Source organism: Salmo salar, chromosome ssa19 (genome assembly GCF_905237065.1).
Source record: "Salmo salar chromosome ssa19, Ssal_v3.1, whole genome shotgun sequence".
Taxonomy (NCBI): domain Eukaryota; kingdom Metazoa; phylum Chordata; class Actinopteri; order Salmoniformes; family Salmonidae; genus Salmo; species Salmo salar.
The window spans coordinates 3,756,590-3,773,962 of NC_059460.1; the positions used below are offsets into that span (position 1 = coordinate 3,756,590).

Below are 17,373 nucleotides of genomic sequence, written 5' to 3' on the forward strand. Positions count from 1 at the left end.
GGTTGATCTCTTTTGTCAGGTCTCCATGAGGTGTGAGTTACCAGAGGACCCTGTGTATCCCCACTGTGCACATCCAATAATAAGCACCGAGCTCAGGTTTCTAGTAACAACATTTGAGAATTTAACATTTTGTGGTCATTGTCTTCAAAGTTGTTTCTGGGGGTCTCAAAAATCAAAATTAGCATGACATGAGCTGAATTAAATATAAAAGGCTTTGAAAATGAAACGCTTGGTTTACGCTCAGTGCTCCATTGACATTTCACAGAAATATGCTTGTTTTTGTTAGAAATCTTGATAAAAGGACAGGAATTTGGAATTCATATGAAAATGGTATCCTAAAATATAGCAATACTACATGTCATGTCTCAAAATTGCTATCCATGTTACCTCTATATTGTCCATGTCCTGCGGATTCAAGAAGATGACGAGTTCAATGGGAATATGAGTCTGTCAGTAGCCTTAATTCTTGCACAGAACCCAGCCCAGCCATGATGCAATTTTCCAGATTTTTGACCCCTTTTTGTCTCTGGCCTCCTTTTGAATGGATTACGATAGAGACATGAGGTTTACAATTGGTCCAAAAAATTGTTTTTGATTAGACACCTTATATACTATATCAACCCTACTACTTAGTGTGTAGGGCAGGTAGGTCACATTTTTCATTACAAATTACTAAACTCATCCTACCACCACAGAATATGTAAACTGTAATAATAGAGTACAGAAGACAAAGAGGCATTGGTGAAGTTTTAACCTGTTGGGGCTAGGGGGCAGTATTTTCACGGCCGGATAAAAAACGTACCCGATTTAAACTGGTTACTACTCTTGCCCAGAAACGAGAATAAGCATATTACTAGTAGATTTGGATAGAAAACACTCTAAAGTTTCTAAAACGGTTTGAATGGTGTCTGTGAGTATAACAGAACTCATATGGCAGGCAAAAACCTGAAAAGATTACAAGCAGGAAGTGCCCTGTCTGCGATTTTGTAGTTTTGCTTTTGCTTGTCTATCGAAACTACAGTATCCGTGGGGTTATGTTGCACTTTCTAAGGCTTCCATTGGCTCTCTAAAGCCGCCAGAAAGTGGATTGGGGGGTCACCTGTCTCTGGACAAAGTATAGGATCACTGCTTGTTAGTGGACTGCCTGAGGACAAAGGGAATGGAAATGCACGTTCACGCGAGATCACCATTTTTTCTTTCCCTCTTTGAATGAATACAACGTTGTTCGATTGGAATATTATCGCTATTTTACGAGAAAAACGCATAAAAATGGATTTTAAACAGTGTTTGACATGCTTCTAAGTACGGTAAAGGAACATTTTGAATTTTTTTGTCACGAAATGTGCTCGCGCGTTACCCTTTGGATAGTGACCTGAATGCACAAACAAAACGGAGGTATTTGGATACAACTATGGATTATTTGGAACCAAAACAACATTTGTTGTTGAAGTAGAAGTCCTGGGAGTGCATTCTGACGAAGAACAGCAAAGGTAATCCAATTTTTCTAATAGTAATTCTGAGTTTACTGAGCCCCGACGTTGGCGGGTGTCTGAATAGCTAGCCTTGATGGCCGAGCTATGTACTCAGAATATTGCAAAATGTGCTTTCGCCAAAAAGCTATTTTAAAATCTGACACTGCGATTGCATAAAGGAGTTCTGTATCTATAATTCTTAAAATAATTGTTATGTATTTTGTCAACGTTTATCATAAGTAATTTAGTAAATTCACCGGAAGTTTTCGGGGGGTATGCTAGTTCTGAACATCACATGCTAATGTAAAAAGCTGTTTTTTGATATAAATATGAACTTGATTGAACAAAACATGCATGTATTGTATAACATAATGTCCTAGGAGTGTCATCTGATGAAGATCATCAAAGGTTAGTGCTGCATTTAGCTGCGTTTTTGGTTTTTGGGACATATATGCTTGCTTGAAAAATGGCTGTGTGGTTATTTCTGGCTATGTACTCTCCTAACATAATCTAATGTTTTGCTTTCGCTGTAAAGCCTTTTTGAAATCGGACAATGTGGTTAGATTAACGAGAGTTATCTTTTGAAATGGTGTAAAATAGTTGTATGTTTGAAATATTGAAATTATAGCATTTCTGAGGTTTTGAATTTCGCAAACTTCCGGGGAATTTACAAAAAATGTACTAAATTACTCACGATAAACATTCACAAAAAGCATAACAATTATTTTAAGAATTATAGATACAGAACTCCTCTATGCACTCGATATGTCCGATTTTAAAATAGCTTTTCGGTGAAAGCACATTTTGCAATATTCTCAGTAGATAGCCCGGCATCACAGGGCTAGCTATTTAGACACCCAGCAAGTTTAGCACTCACCAAAGTCAGATTTGCTATTAGAAAAGTTTGATTACCTTTGGTGTTCTTCGTCAGAATGCACTCCCAGGACTTCTACTTCAATAACAAATGTTGGTTTGGTCCCAAATAATCCATTGTTATATCCAAATAGCGGTGTTTTGTTCGTGCGTTCAAGACACTATCCGAATGCATATTCTAGTTACTGGGCAGGAGTAGTAACCAGATTAAATCGGGTACGTTTTTTATCCGGCCGTGTCAATACTGCCCCCTACCCCCAACAGGTTAAAAGTATTTTTCTGGTAGTGGAAGAAGTTTAAAAGGTTTAAAACTTCTTCCAGCTAGTGTCTATTTTTCTCATTTTCCGCCTGACTGACATGCCCAAAGTAAACTGCCTGTTGCTCAGGCCCTGAAGCCAGGATATGCATTTAATTGGTACCGTTGGAAAGAAAACACTCTGAAGTTTGTGGAAGTGTTAAAATAATGTAGGAGACTACAACACAATAGATATGGTAGGAGAAAATCCAAAGAAAAACCAACCTGAATCTTTTTTTGAGCCCATGCTCTTCCATTAGAACGTATACTGAAAAGATTTGATTCAGCTCCCAGTATGCAATTCCTATGGCTTCCACTGGACGTCAGTAGTCTATGTTCAAGGTTTCAGGCTTGTTTCTTCCCAAACGAGGAAGAATTATGAGTTTCAGTACTGGAATACACACTTGGAAATCAGTCTGCGCGCACGACGAAGAGGACGCGCACCTGTTAATATCGTTTTCCTATTGAACATACTTCTTTCCGTATGAAATATTATAGTTTACTTACATTTTAGGGTACCTGAGGATTAAATAGAAACATATTTTGACTTGTTTTAACAAAGTTTAGCAGTAGCTTTTTGGATTCATTTCTCTGCATGTTGAATGAGTGGATTACTCAAATCGATGGCGCCAACTAAACAGACCTTTTGGGATATAAAGAAGGATTTTATCTAACAAAACGACACTACATGTTGTAGCTGGGACACTTTGGATGACAAATCAGAGGAAGATTTTCAAAAAGTAAGTGAATATTTAATTGCTATTTGTGAATTTATGAAACCTGTGGTGGTGGAAAAATATTTTGATGTGGGGCGCCGTCCTCAAACAATTGCATGCTTTCGCTGTAAAGCCTACTGTAAATCGGACAGTGCAGTTAGATTAACAAGAATTTAAGCTTTTAAGTGATATAAGACCCTTGTATGTTCCTAAATGTTAAATATCCATAATTTGTATGATTATTTATTTGAATTGCGTGCCCTCCAGTTTCACCGGAAGTTGTCTTGCTAGCAGGACGCCTAGCCTGAAGAAGTTTTTAAACTTTATTATTTAAAGGAAAGCAGTTACACGTAGTAAATTCAATTTGGTAATATAATTGGTCTGATTACTTTGGATTGTGGGGCAGTTGGATCACAAAAATGTCTAAACTACAGTTGTTGCGTGTGAAAATTTTAATAAAAAAGACAGTACAAAGTGAACTTCTGTCAGAAGATGGGAATAAAAGGCACGATCAGGTGGACAACACTCTTAGGAAGCAAAGCAACTCTGAATCTTTCATGCTGAATTAATAAGGAAACAGAACTTTTTAGGGTAATTTTTCGGGAAGAGAAATATGATTGTGCATCTAGTGATGACAGCTCTTTAAAATATTTGTGTGGTAGTTGAAGTTCAAAAGGTTCAGACCCCTTCCCTTTTTCCACATTTTGTTACGTCACAGCCTTATTCTAAAATAGATTAAATTATTATTTTTCCTCATCAATCTACACACAATACCCCATTATGGCAAAGCAAAAAAAGGTTTTTAGAAATTTTGTCAAATGTATTAAAAATATGTATTCAAACACTTTGCTATGAGACTCGGAATTGAGCTCAGGGGCATCCTGTTTTCATTGATCATCCTTGAGATGTTTCTACACTTGATTGGAGTCCACCTGTGGTAAATTCAATTGATTGGACATGATTTGGAAAAGCACACACCTGTCTATATAAGGTCCCACAGTTGACAGTGCATGTCAGAGCAAAAACCAAGCCATGAGGTTGAAGGAATTGTCCGTAGAGCTCCAAGACTGGATTGTGTCGAGGCACAGATCTGGGAAAGGGTACCAAAACATTTCTGCAGCATTGAAGGTCCCCAAGAACAGTGGCCTCCATCAATCTTAAATGGAAGAAGTTTGGAACCACCAAGATTCTTCCTAGAGCTGGGCTCCCAGCCAAACTGAGCAATCGGGGGAGAAGGGCTTTGTTCAGGGAGGTGACCCGATGGTCACTCTGACAGAGCTCTAGATTTCCTCTGTGGAGATGGGAGAAGCTTCCAGAAGGACAACCATCTCTGCAGTACTCCACCAATCAGGCATTATGGTAAAGTGGCCAGACGGAAGCCACTCCTCAGTAAAAGGCACGACAGCCCACTTGGAGTTTGCCAAAAGGCACCTAAAGACTCTCAGACCATGAGAAACAAGATTCTCTGGTCTGATGAAACTAAGATTGAACTCTTTGGCCTAAATGCCAAGTGTCACGTCTGGAGGAAATCTGGCACCATCCCTATGGTGAAGTATGGTGGAGGCAGCATCATGCTGTGGGGATGTTTTTCAGTGGCAGGGACTGGGACACTAGTCAGGATTGAGGCAAAGATGAACTGAGCAAAGTACAGAGATTCTTGATGAAAACCTTGCTCCAAAGCACTCAGGACCTCAGACTGGGGTGAAGGTTCTCCTTCCAACAGGACAACGACCCTAAGCACACTGCCAAGACAACGCAGGAGTGGCTTCGGGACAAGTCTCTTAATAAGATTATTTATTTCATTCAGATCTAGGATGTGATGTTTAAGTGTTCCCTTAATTTTTTTGAGCAGTATATTTCAAGGCCTACCTTCAAACTCAGTGCCTCTTTGCTTGACATCATGGGAAAACCAAAAGAAATCAGCCAAGACCTCAGAAAAGAAAATTGTAGACCTCCACATGTCTGGTTCATCCTTGGGAACAATTTCCAAATGCCTGAAGGTACCACGTTCATCTGTACAAACAATAGTACGCAAGTATAAACACCATGGGACCACGCAGCCGTCATACCGCTCAGGAAGGAGACGAGTTCTGTCTCCTAGAGATGAACGTACTTTGGTGCGAAAAGTGCAAATCAATCCCAGAACAACAGCAAAGGACCTTCTGAAGATGCTGGAGGAAACGGGTAGAAAAGTATCTATATCCACAGTAAAACGAGTCCCATATCGACATAAACTGAAAGGCCGCTCAGCAAAGAAGAAGCCACTGCTCAAAAACCGCCATAAAAAAGCCAGACTACGGTTTGCAACTGCACATGGATTAATGTCCTCTGGTCTGATGAAACAAAAATAGAACTGTTTGGCCATAATGACCATCGTTATGTTTGGAGGAAAAAGGTGGAGGCTTGCAAGCCGGAGAACACCATCCCAACCGTGGCAGCATCATGTTGTGGGGGTGCTTTGCTGCAGGAGGGACTGGTACACTTCACAAAATAGATATGCATTATGAGGAGGGGAAAATTACGTGGATATATTGAAGCAAAATCTCAAGACGTCAGTCAGGAAGTTAAAGCTTGGTCGCAAATGGGTCTTCCAAATGGACAATGACCCCAAGCATACTTCCAAAGTTGTGGAAAAATGGTTTAAGGACAACAAAGTCAAGGTATTGGAGTGGCTATCACAAAGCCCTGACCTCAATCCTATAGAAAATGTGTAGGCAGAACTGAAAAAGCATGTGCGAGCAAGGAGGCCTACAAACCTGACTCAGTTACACCAGCTTTATCAGGAGGAATGGGAAAAAATGTAAAGAACTTATTGTGGGCAGCTTGTGGAAGGCTACCCGAAACGTTTGACCCAAGTTAAACAATTTATTTAACATTTGGCAATGCTACCAAATACTAATCGAGTGTATGTAAACTTCTGACCAACTGGGAATGTGATGAAAAAAATAAAAGCTGAAATAAATCATTCTCTCTACTATTATTCTGACATTTCACATTCTTAAAATAAAGTGGTGATCCTAACTGACCTAAGACATGGCATTTTTACTAGGATTAAATGTCAAGAATTGTGAAAAACTGAGTTTAAATGTATTTGGCTAAGGTGCATGTAAACTTCCGACTTCGACTGTATGATGATCTGTAATTTTTCAATCAATACTTCACTGGAGGACTTTCTTCAATACAACAGATATTCAATGATATACAGTTGAGTCTCTGCACAAGAACGTACATATTCTGCAATTTCTTGGATGATATTGTTTGTAGGACAGATAGAGAAAGAGAGAGACAGATGAATACTGCATTACTTACACAGATAGCTTTACCACAGATTGTGCACCTAAATGATGAGGGACGTGAATATGGCCTTCATCTCACCAGATAACCCTTTCACACTATCAATAAAACACATTCAAATAACAATATTCACATACTTTACAAAGGGGCCTCTCTAATGAACTGCTGTGCTCAGAGCTAAGAGTACATCTGGTGAGAATATGGCCGCATAACAGCCACACTTCACGGTGAACAATTCATTTGAATAGACCCCAGTTCTGACAGCTGGGTAGACTGCATGTGTTCCATATAGTGAATACAGGCCTTATAGGCCTACTTACTACGATTTTGGCGGTTGGTTTGGTGCATAACCAGATTGCACAAATTAAGGAGTGGATATAAAGTGAATACAGAAATGAAGTTACTTGAGTGTGTAAAATGATGACAAGGCCTTTTTAACAACAGAGCTGCTTTTCGCCATCAAAATCCTCTGAATGATAGTCAACAAAAATAGTAATACAATAATAAAACATGTGTAAAAAAAGAATCACAAATAAAAATACTTTCAGAATATGATACTTGTTTTACATGAATAAATACAAATATTTCATATTTATATAGAATTCAATGGATAAATGAATTTGCTGGTTTGTTCTGATACTGCAGGTACCTTCATCAGGCCCTTGTTGGGGTGTGTGTGTGTCTGTGTGTGTCTGTGTGTGTATCTGTCTATCGGAGGCCATGGTGTCCTTGAAGCCCCACACCTCCAGCAGGGCCACCTGGAAGCTCTCGGTGGAGCAGAGCGGTGGGTTGTCAAAGGTGGTGCAGTGGGCTGTGCGTCCGTGGTTTAGCTCACTGTCGATGTACAGTGCGTTGCCCTCGCCTCCCCCTGGCAGGAGACAGAACAGCAGGAGTTAAGACAGGAAAATTATCTTAATCTAGGTATGTGAAGTGGCCAATCGGATGTATCAATTAAGGAAGCGAGACAATGGTTGAGAGGAAGAAGAGGCACAGGCAAGGGCCACAAGGATCTTCAGTTAGTTTAATTGTGGTACTGTCCTTATCAATGACTGATATAGACTTGAGAACATCTTACTCACTCTGGCTAGTTTGATCGATTAAGAACAAGGAGGACTCCACTCACGCACTATGATGGAGTCAAAGTTGCCCGCCATGAACATGGAGGTGTTCCTGGAGTTGAGATGGAAGTGTCGGGTTGAGAGGAAGGGCGATCAGATGGGTCAGCGGCCGGCCTCTCCACGGGAAGGCTGTTGCCGTCCGAGTTCTGCTTGTCGGGGGAGCCTCGTCCTCGGCAGGGACCTCACTGCTCTGGGCCTTGATGGTGGAGGCCAGCTCCGGGTGACGGATCACCACCCACTCATACCTCTCCATCTCCGGCTTCAGCTACACCGACAAACCGGGAGGGATGCTCATCATTCAAATATAATTACTAGAACAGGAATACCCTTTCAAGTCAATGTTGTGTGATGGGTGGACTGACTGGTGGCCATATTCATTACATCTCTATGATCTTCATACTGGAGGGGTTACCTTGAATCTTTCAGATACAAGCTGGACACTGAATACTCTGTCAGAATTGGTGCTTTTTCATTCCCTTGATCCCTCTCCCCAGCCTCTCTCTCTCTCGATGCATGTCTGATAGAACTCGATCCTTATCTTATTGTATGTGGTGTCAGGTGAGGGCCTTATCAGGTGGCATTGTACTGTTAGGCTCCAGTTACATGAGTTTCTGTTGAGTGTGCGTGTGTATGTATGTGGGGCATTGTCCACAGGCAGACCAACAGAGCACACAGCTGCGCATCATCCACACCACAATAGTTTTAATAATTCACGCTAGGACTTGGAATTGAAGCTATTTCTAGCTCAGGTACACTCAGCAAAACCTCTCTAAAGTTTACATAACATTTTGTTATATCACTTATTTTGGATCTGATATGCTTTTCTGTTCAGTGGGTGGAGGCCAGACTTGTGATAAGGAGGCTAATTATTGTGACGGGCTGAAAGAAACTATTTGTAAGTCTTGCCCCCTGGTTCCCACTCTTAGTCACTTCTTTGACAATTCTGAGGCGAAATTGCACTGAACAAAAATATAAAACATAACATGTAATGTTTCATGTTTCATGTTCCATACGCACAAAATGCTTCATTCTCTCAAATGTTGTGCACAAATATGTTTACATCCCTGTTAGTGAGCATTTCTCCTTTGCCAAGATAATCCATCCACCTGACAGGTGTGGAATATTAAGAAGCTGATCAAACAGCATGATCATTACACAGGTGCACCCTGTGCTGGGGACAATGAAAAGGCCACTCTAAAATGTGCAGTTTCGTCACACAACACAATGCCACAGATGTCTCAAGTTTTGAAGGAGCATGCAATTGGCATGTTGACTGCAGGAATGTCCACCAGAGCTGTTGCCAGAGAATGTAATGTTAATTTCTCTACCATAAGCCGCCTCCAACATTGTTTTAGAGAATTTGGCTGTACATCCAACTGGCCTCACAACCGCCGTTGTGTGGGCTAGCGGTTTTCTGATGTAAACTTTGTAAGCAGAGTGCCCAATGGTGGGGTTTTGGTATGGGCAGGCATAAGTTACTGACCACGAACACAATTGTATTTTATCGATTGCAATTTGAATGCACAAAAATACCGTAAGTGATCCATTGTGAGGCCCATTTTCTTTTAAGGTGTCTGTGACCAACAGATGCATATCTGTATTCTCAGTCATGTGAAATCCATAGATTAGGGCCTAATGAATTGATTTCAATTGACTGATTTCCTCATACGAACTGTAACTCAGTAAAATCAATGAAATTGTTGCATTTATATTTTTGTTCAGTATATATGGGACGCACCCAAAGGAATCCCCAAAACATGCTACTACTCAAAAATAATACATAAAAGCAAAGAATGGTGGGTTCACATAGCCTAATTGGATGAGAAAATGAAAGCGAATAGGGAAATAAACAACACCCTGAAGATGAAACATTCTCCAGTCCCAAAGAAGCTGAGTTTGTTCCCGCCTCGCATTCGCTCCTCCCAATCTGTAGAGAGGAAGGCTCCACATACCTGGATAGACAATGCAGGGCATGGTGAGAGGGTGTATTACAGTAGCATCAATGGGAGAAGTGGGATAGAAAATAAAAGGATGGGACAATGTTAGAAGGCATAGGAGAATAGGAAAATAGGGACAGGACAGTTTGAGACAGGGTTGCACCCAAAAACTTGTTTTATTCAGTCACAATAAAATGGTTATTATAAGAAGTAGATACGGCATACTGTACATGTATCCATATATGTCATTAAAGGTCTTTACCATATCAATATGGTTGAAAAACTGACTCAACTGTGGATTTAAAACACTTGATCCTCCATGCCATAATCCTGTGAGCTCGATAGTTACTTGTCTATTGCTGTGGTTGTCATTATGTTGCTACATGAGGGGGTAAGGGCACACACAAGTTGTAAGGGTGTGTAAGGTCCCTACGTCAGATTCGCAGGTCCGGATGAGTAGCAGAGTGGGCTCATAGCCTTCGACATGAGCGTAGAACCTGGGACAAAAGGAATGGACAACCACGATTACATATCACATGACTTACACAATCTGGCCATGCATGCGTGCAAGTATCTATATGAAAACCACACAAGCTTCCCTTTATCAATCATGTTGTATCTTAAAGATGAAAAAGAAAAAAGGAAGGGGGACCTTTTCAACTGAAAATGCAACAAAATTACATTTAGCCTACAGCATGATACATTCCATAAGTGTTTTAAAGTCAGATTTAAATTAATAGTCAGATTCAGATATTTTTTAATAATCATACTGCAGTGTCTCTTTGGTCAATTATTTCTATGTAGCATTATTCAGAAAGTTAAACCATTCACTATTGAAAAACCAAATGTGTGAATTTGAGTCTGAAAGATCAGCATTTTTCACTAGCTGTAAAGTAGTCTTTATGGCCACTAGTGATGTACTTTGGGTAGCTCTGACTGACTCTACAATGACAAGGATAAGGGCATTGCTGATTCATAACTGAACCTTGCCTAATAAATCAGACTTTGATACCAATTCTTGGTAAACAATCTGAAAACAAAAAAGTACTGCAAAATCATGGATATTTTCCTTACAAGACATTCAAATTACAATTCAACTTACTCTACTGGTTGTCTGCTCGGTTGGTCCTTCAGCTGTTCCTAATTTGAGTGAAAATATCCACAGGAAAATATTGTTTACCCAAAGCACCGGTACTGAAGATAACATTTCTATCAACTGGCACAAAACCATGTGAACATCAGTTAGTATACATGCATCGCGAGCATGTACCGCCGTCTTGTGGTTGTACCTTCGGTCATGAGCAAACACATATTGATGGCCACACACAGAGCAGTGTTTTGAAGTCTGTTTAATAATACTTTCCTGTGGATATTTTGTCTCAAATTCCAACCAGCTGAAGCACCAACACCACAGATAATCTGCAGAGTAAGTTCAAATATATTTAACAATGGCAGGAAAATAGCCTACCAATTGCAGATTGCCCCTTTATGGTAAGGTAGGTATGGTAGCCGAGACTGTGGGTAAAGGTACAGAGTAAGATAAGTATGGTAAACTGGGCCCAATACAGGGTAAAGTAGGAAGTGAACCAATGGGTCGGGCTTGGCGACATTACAGCATAGCGACGATAATATTGCATATCTGCGGTGATATAGCCTATCGGTGATATGAAAATGTTGCTATAATCATGTAAATGTACCATGGCTTTATTAAAAAAATAAATAAAGTAACCTTTATTTAACTAGGCACGTCAGTTAATGTTGAGGACAGACGTTCCGCGAGCGGAACCCCATTCCGCCAGCGGGACCCCTAGCCAACAGCCAATGGAATAGCAGGGCGCGAAATACGAAACAACAAAAATACCATAATTCAATTTTCTCAAATAATCATCTATTTTACACCATTTTAAAGATAAGACTCTCGTTAAACCAACCACGTTGTCCGATTTCAAAAAGGCTTTACAGCGAAGCATAACATTAAATTATGTTAGGACATCAACTTGACAAGAAAACCACACAGCCATTTTCCAAGCAAGGAGAGGCATCACAAAACCCAGAAATACAGCTAAAATGAATCACTAACCTTTGACGATCTTCATCAGATGACACTCCCAGGACTCAATGTTAAACAATACATGTATGTTTTGTTCGATCAAGTTCATATTTATATCCCAAAAAAACATTGTACATTGGCACGTGATGTTCAGAAAATATATTGCCTCCCAAAACTTCCGGTGAATGAGCACATCAATTTACAAAAATACTCATCATAAACGTTGATAAACTTTACAACAGTTATTGAAAGAATTATAGATACACTTCTCCTTAATGCAACCGCTGTGTCAGATTTCAAAATAGCTTTACGGCGAAAGCACATTTTTCAATATTCTGAGTACAGAGCTCAGCCATCAAAGCAAGCTAAACAGTTACCCGCCAAGTTCTGGAGTCAACTAAACTCAGAAAAGTATTATAAATCTTCCCTTACCTTTGCTGATCTTCGTCGGAATGCACTCCCAGGACTCCCACAAGAAATGTTATTTTTGTTCGAAATACTCCATATTTATGTCCAAATACCTCCTTTTGTTCGCACGTTCAGATCACTATCCAAAGGCATAACCCGCGAGTGTAAAAAAGTCAAAATGTTCCATTACCGTTCGTAGAAACATGTCCAACGATGTTTACAATCATTCCTTAGGGTCTTTTTATCATAAAACTTCGATAATATTCCAAACGGACAATAGCGTATTCATTACAGAGGAAAAAGAAGGAGCGGCGTGCCAGCGTGCTCGCGCAGTAAACAACTCACTGGTCCCAGGCAGTCCACTGATTGACTGAGCTCCTATTCTCTGCCCAGTAACAGTAGAAGGATGAAACAAGTTTCTAAAGGCTGTTGACAGCCAATGGAAGCCTTAGGAAGTGCAATATGACCCCACAGACACTGTAGTTTTGATAGATAGAGATTAGAAAGAAAAACTACAAGCCTCAGATTTCCCACTTCCTGGTTGGATTCTTCTCATGTTTTTGCCTGCCATATGAGTTCTGATATACTCACAGACATCATTCAAACAGTTTTAGAAACTTCAGAGTGTTTTCTATCCAAATCCACTAATAATATGCAAATATTTGACTCTGGGCCCGAGTAGCAGGCAGTTTACTCTGGGCACGCTTTTCATCCGAACGTGAAAATACTGCCCCCTATAAGAACACATTCTTATTTACAATGTGTAATGGAAATTATATGATTAAAGCTTTGACTAAATGATTTCACTCAGAAACCCTATAACCTGTTGAAATGTATTCGAAATAAGGCTATAATAATGGGTTAAAAACTATATTCCAATACTGTGTGTGAGTAAGACACTGTTACCACTTCAAAATGAGCAGGGCAGAGTTGATAAGACGACCTTGGGAAAGGAACAGGAGAAGATGCCTCCCTAAGTTAGGGAGAGAAACAACGGCCTGGGAACGGCTAGTTGGCTGGAGATTAGAAGACAGGTGGCAAGGTTGATAAGGAATGTATGTGTACTGTGGAAAAATACAGCCGCCTAAAGCGGGGTGGAGTTCTCTACTGGTGTGTGTGTGTGTGTTAATATTAAAGGCTTTGTACATTGTAAGAATTTCAGAGCTCTCATAAATAAACGTTTTGACCCTTGTAGGCTGGCTATCCGTCTGCTTCATTTAACCAGAATCTTACACAATCTGGGGGGGCAGACTGAGTAGTTTAATTGAAGTTCGGTTTAAGAACATTGATAACTTAATTCTCGTAACACAATGACAGCCTACACCGGCCAAACCCGGACGACGCTGGGCCAATTGTGCGCCGCCCTATTGGACTCCCAATCACGACCGGTTGTGATACAACCTGGATTCAAACCAGGGTGTCTATAGTGATGCCTCTAGCACTGAGATGCAGTGCCTTAGACCGCTACGCCACTCAGGAGCTTTAGCCTTGAAGTATGATGGTACTACATGGGTACTGCAGTTGTACCAAAATGTTATGATGGGATTGCACCATTTATACCATGGTATAGATCTGATACATGGAAATACCTTGGTTTTAACCTGCATTATACACTGAGTGTACATAACATTAAGAACACCTTCATAATATTGAGTCATGCTAGCGTGTTGTAGTCATGGTGACAGAGGGCTCCAACGAACATTCACACAGTGTAAAACAAAAGGAAACATTAAAAGAAGTTACAAATGTAACTATGGTTCTACGAATACCTGGAAGACCGTCAATACGGTTGAAAGTGTGGATTATATCCCTCGTGCTCCGCGCAAGTCGCGTTACTCTGGACCATGATCTCTCTTTTGAAGAACATATCAAAACTGTTTCAAGGACAGCTTTTTCCATCTACGTAACATAGCAAAAATCAGAAACTTTGTCCAAAAATGATGCAGAAAAATGTATCCATGCTTTTGTCACTTCTAGATAATACTACTGCAATGCTCTACTTTCCAGCTACCCGGATAAAGCACTAAATACACTTCAGTTAGTGCTAAACATGGCTGCTGGAATCCCGTGGCGCGATATTCAAATACCTTAGAAATGCTATTAATTCAATTTCTCAAACATATGACTATTTTACACCATTTTAAAGACAAGACTCACGTTAATCTAACCACACTGTCCGATTTCAAAAAGGCTTTACAACGAAAGCAAAACATTAGATTATGTCAGCAGAGTACCCAGCCAGAAATAATCAGACACCCATTTTTCAAGCTAGCATATAATGTCACAAAAACCAAAACCACAGCTAAATGCAGCACTAACCTTTGATGATCTTCATCAGATGACACTCCTAGGACATTATGTTATACAATACATGCATGTTTTGTTCAATCAAGTTCATATTTATATAAAAAAACAGCTTTTTACATTAGCATGTGACTAGCATTCCCACCGAACACTTCCGGTGAATTTACGAAATTACTCACGATAAACGTTCACAAAAAACATAACAATTATTTTAAGAATTATAGAAACAGAACTCCTTTATGCAATCACGGTGTCCGATTTTAAAATAGCTTTTCGGTGAAAGCACATTTTGCAATATTCTGAGTAGATAGCCCGGCCATCACGGGCTAGCTATTTTGACACCCACCAAGTGTGGTACTCACCAAACTCAGATTTACTATTAGAAAAATTGGATTACCTTTGCTGTTCTTCGTCAGAATGCACTCCCAGGACTTCTACTTCAATAACAAATGTTGGTTTGGTTCCAAATAATCAATAGTTATATCCAAATAGCGGCGTTTTGTTCGTGCGTTCAAGACACTATCTGAAGGGTAAAGAAGGGTGACAAAAAAATTCAAAATATTCCATTACCGAACTTCGAAGCATGTCAAACGCTGTTTAAAATCTATTTTTATGCGATTTTTCTCGTAAAAAAGCGATAATATTCCGACCAGGAAACCCTGTTTTCGTTCAAAGACGAAAACATAAAAACATGGTGTCGGCTCGTACACTCGCCCCAGTCTCATTGTTCTCAGATCGACCACTATCCAAATGCGCTACTGTGTTTCAGCCATGGCCTGCAAAGTCACCATTCAACGTTCTGGCGCCTTCTGAGAGCCTATGGGAGCGTTAGAAAATGTCACGTTATGCCAGAGATCCCCTGTTTTGGATAGAGATGATCAAGAAGGCCAAGAAATAGTCAGAGAGAGCGCTTCCTGTTTGGAATCTTCTCAGGTTTTGGCCTGCCAAATGAGTTCTGTTATACTCACAGACACCATTCAAACAGTTTTAGAAACTTTAGGGTGTTTTCTATCCAAATCAAACAATTATATGCATATTCTAGTTACTGGGCAGGAGTAGTAACCAGATTAAATCGGGTACGTTTTTTATCCGGCCGTGCAAATACTGCCCCCTATCCCCAACAGGTTAAAACAAGTCAAAATGAGGCTCCTTAGTGTGTGTGGCCTCCACGTGCCTGTATGACCTCCCTACAACGCCTGGGCATGCTCCTGATGAGGTGGCGGATGGTCTCCTGAGGGATCTCCTCCCAGACCTGAACTAAAGCAGCCGCCAACTCCTGGACAGTCTGTGGTGCAACGTGGCGTTTCTGACACACTCCAGCCACATGAGGTCTAGCATTCATCCAAGATGGCGTAGCAGTTCAGACGTCCTTTAGCCTCCTCTTGTCGTGTCCTGTATATATATATTTACATATTTTTCTTCGCATATCTTTTTACATTTTTTCATCTAAAAACTCTACCTCAAAGCACTCTCCTGCAACCCGCCTCAAGTATTATTTACCTCAAATCTGAAATCCACAACAGAAGCTAGCCAGAGGTTAGCCATTTTCACTGGCTAACGTTGGAGTTCAGCTAGCCACGGTTAGCTGTCCTCAGCTATCCATTAGCTATCGCCAGTTTTTGTACAGCGCGACTCAGACCAGAGCATACCGGACCTATTCTCTCTCCTTTCCCCGATTTCTACCGCAGGCTCTGGACATTTACACCTGGATCTTGCAGCTAACTAGCTGCTACCTGAGTGACTATTAGCAACGTCGGTCCCGGAATTAACACACATTATTCCGGAACTAGCCAGCTGAAGAGTTCCGTCAGCCACTCGTGGGCTTTTCCTGAGCTAGCCAGCTGAAGTGTCTCCTGGGCTACAATCACCTATCCTGAACCGTTTTACTGCCGATGCGGAGCCTCATCGGGCCTTCACGACTGAACCACCGACGTTATCTGCCCGAGGGAGTTATCCAACTGGCCCCTCCGTCGCGACGTAACCTGATCGCCCATCTGCGGCCCACTAATCGTTAGCTGTCTTATCGGCTGCGATCTGAATAGGTCTATCGGACACTTTTCTTGGGCCACTATAACTAACTATTTTGCCAACTTGGACTGGTCCCCCCTTCCACACGGAACCCCACTAACCCACAGACGGAAACGCACGAGGTGGCTAAAAACAGACCTCCCACCATCTTCCACCAGCTTGCTACCTATGGCCCGGCTAGCTGTCTGAATCTCACTGGACCCTTTGATCACTCGACTAAGCATGCCTCTCCTCAATGTCAATATGCAATGTCCATTGCTGTTCTGGTTAGTGTTTATTGGCTTATTTCACTGTAGAGCCTCTAGCCCTGCTCATTATACCTTATCCAACCTCTCAGTTCCTCCACCCACACATGCGATGACATCTTCTGGTTTCAATGTTTCTAGAGACAATATCTCTCTCATCATCACTAAATCATCATTATACCTTGAAGCTATTTTATCGCCCCCAGAAACCTGCTCCTTTTTCTCTCTATTCTGGACATCACGGACGACCAATTCTTATAGCTTTTAGCCGTACCCTCATACTAATTATTCTCTGCTCCTCTGGGGATGTAGAGGTGAATCCAGGCCCTGCAGTGCCTGGCTCCACTCCTACTCCCCAGGCGCTCTCTTTTGATGACTTCTGTAACCGTAATAGCCTTGGTTTCATGCATGTTAACATTAGAAGCCTCCTCCCTAAGTTTGTTTTGTTAACTGCTTTAGCACACTCTGCCAACCCGGATGTCCTAGCTGTGTCTGATTCTTGGCTTAGGAAGTCCACCAAAAACTCTGAAATCTTCATCCCTAACTACAACGTTTTCAGACAAGATAGAACGACCAAAGGGGGTGGTGTTGCAATCTACTGCAGAGATAGCCTGCAGTGCTCTGTCCTGCTAT

At 41.0% G+C, this 17,373-nt stretch overlaps 1 pseudogene; it reads right to left on the reverse strand.

The window, feature by feature from the left end:
- Positions 1 to 17,373, reverse strand: part of LOC106578318 (TBC1 domain family member 24-like) — a 41,287-nt pseudogene that overhangs the window by 8,167 nt on the left and 15,747 nt on the right.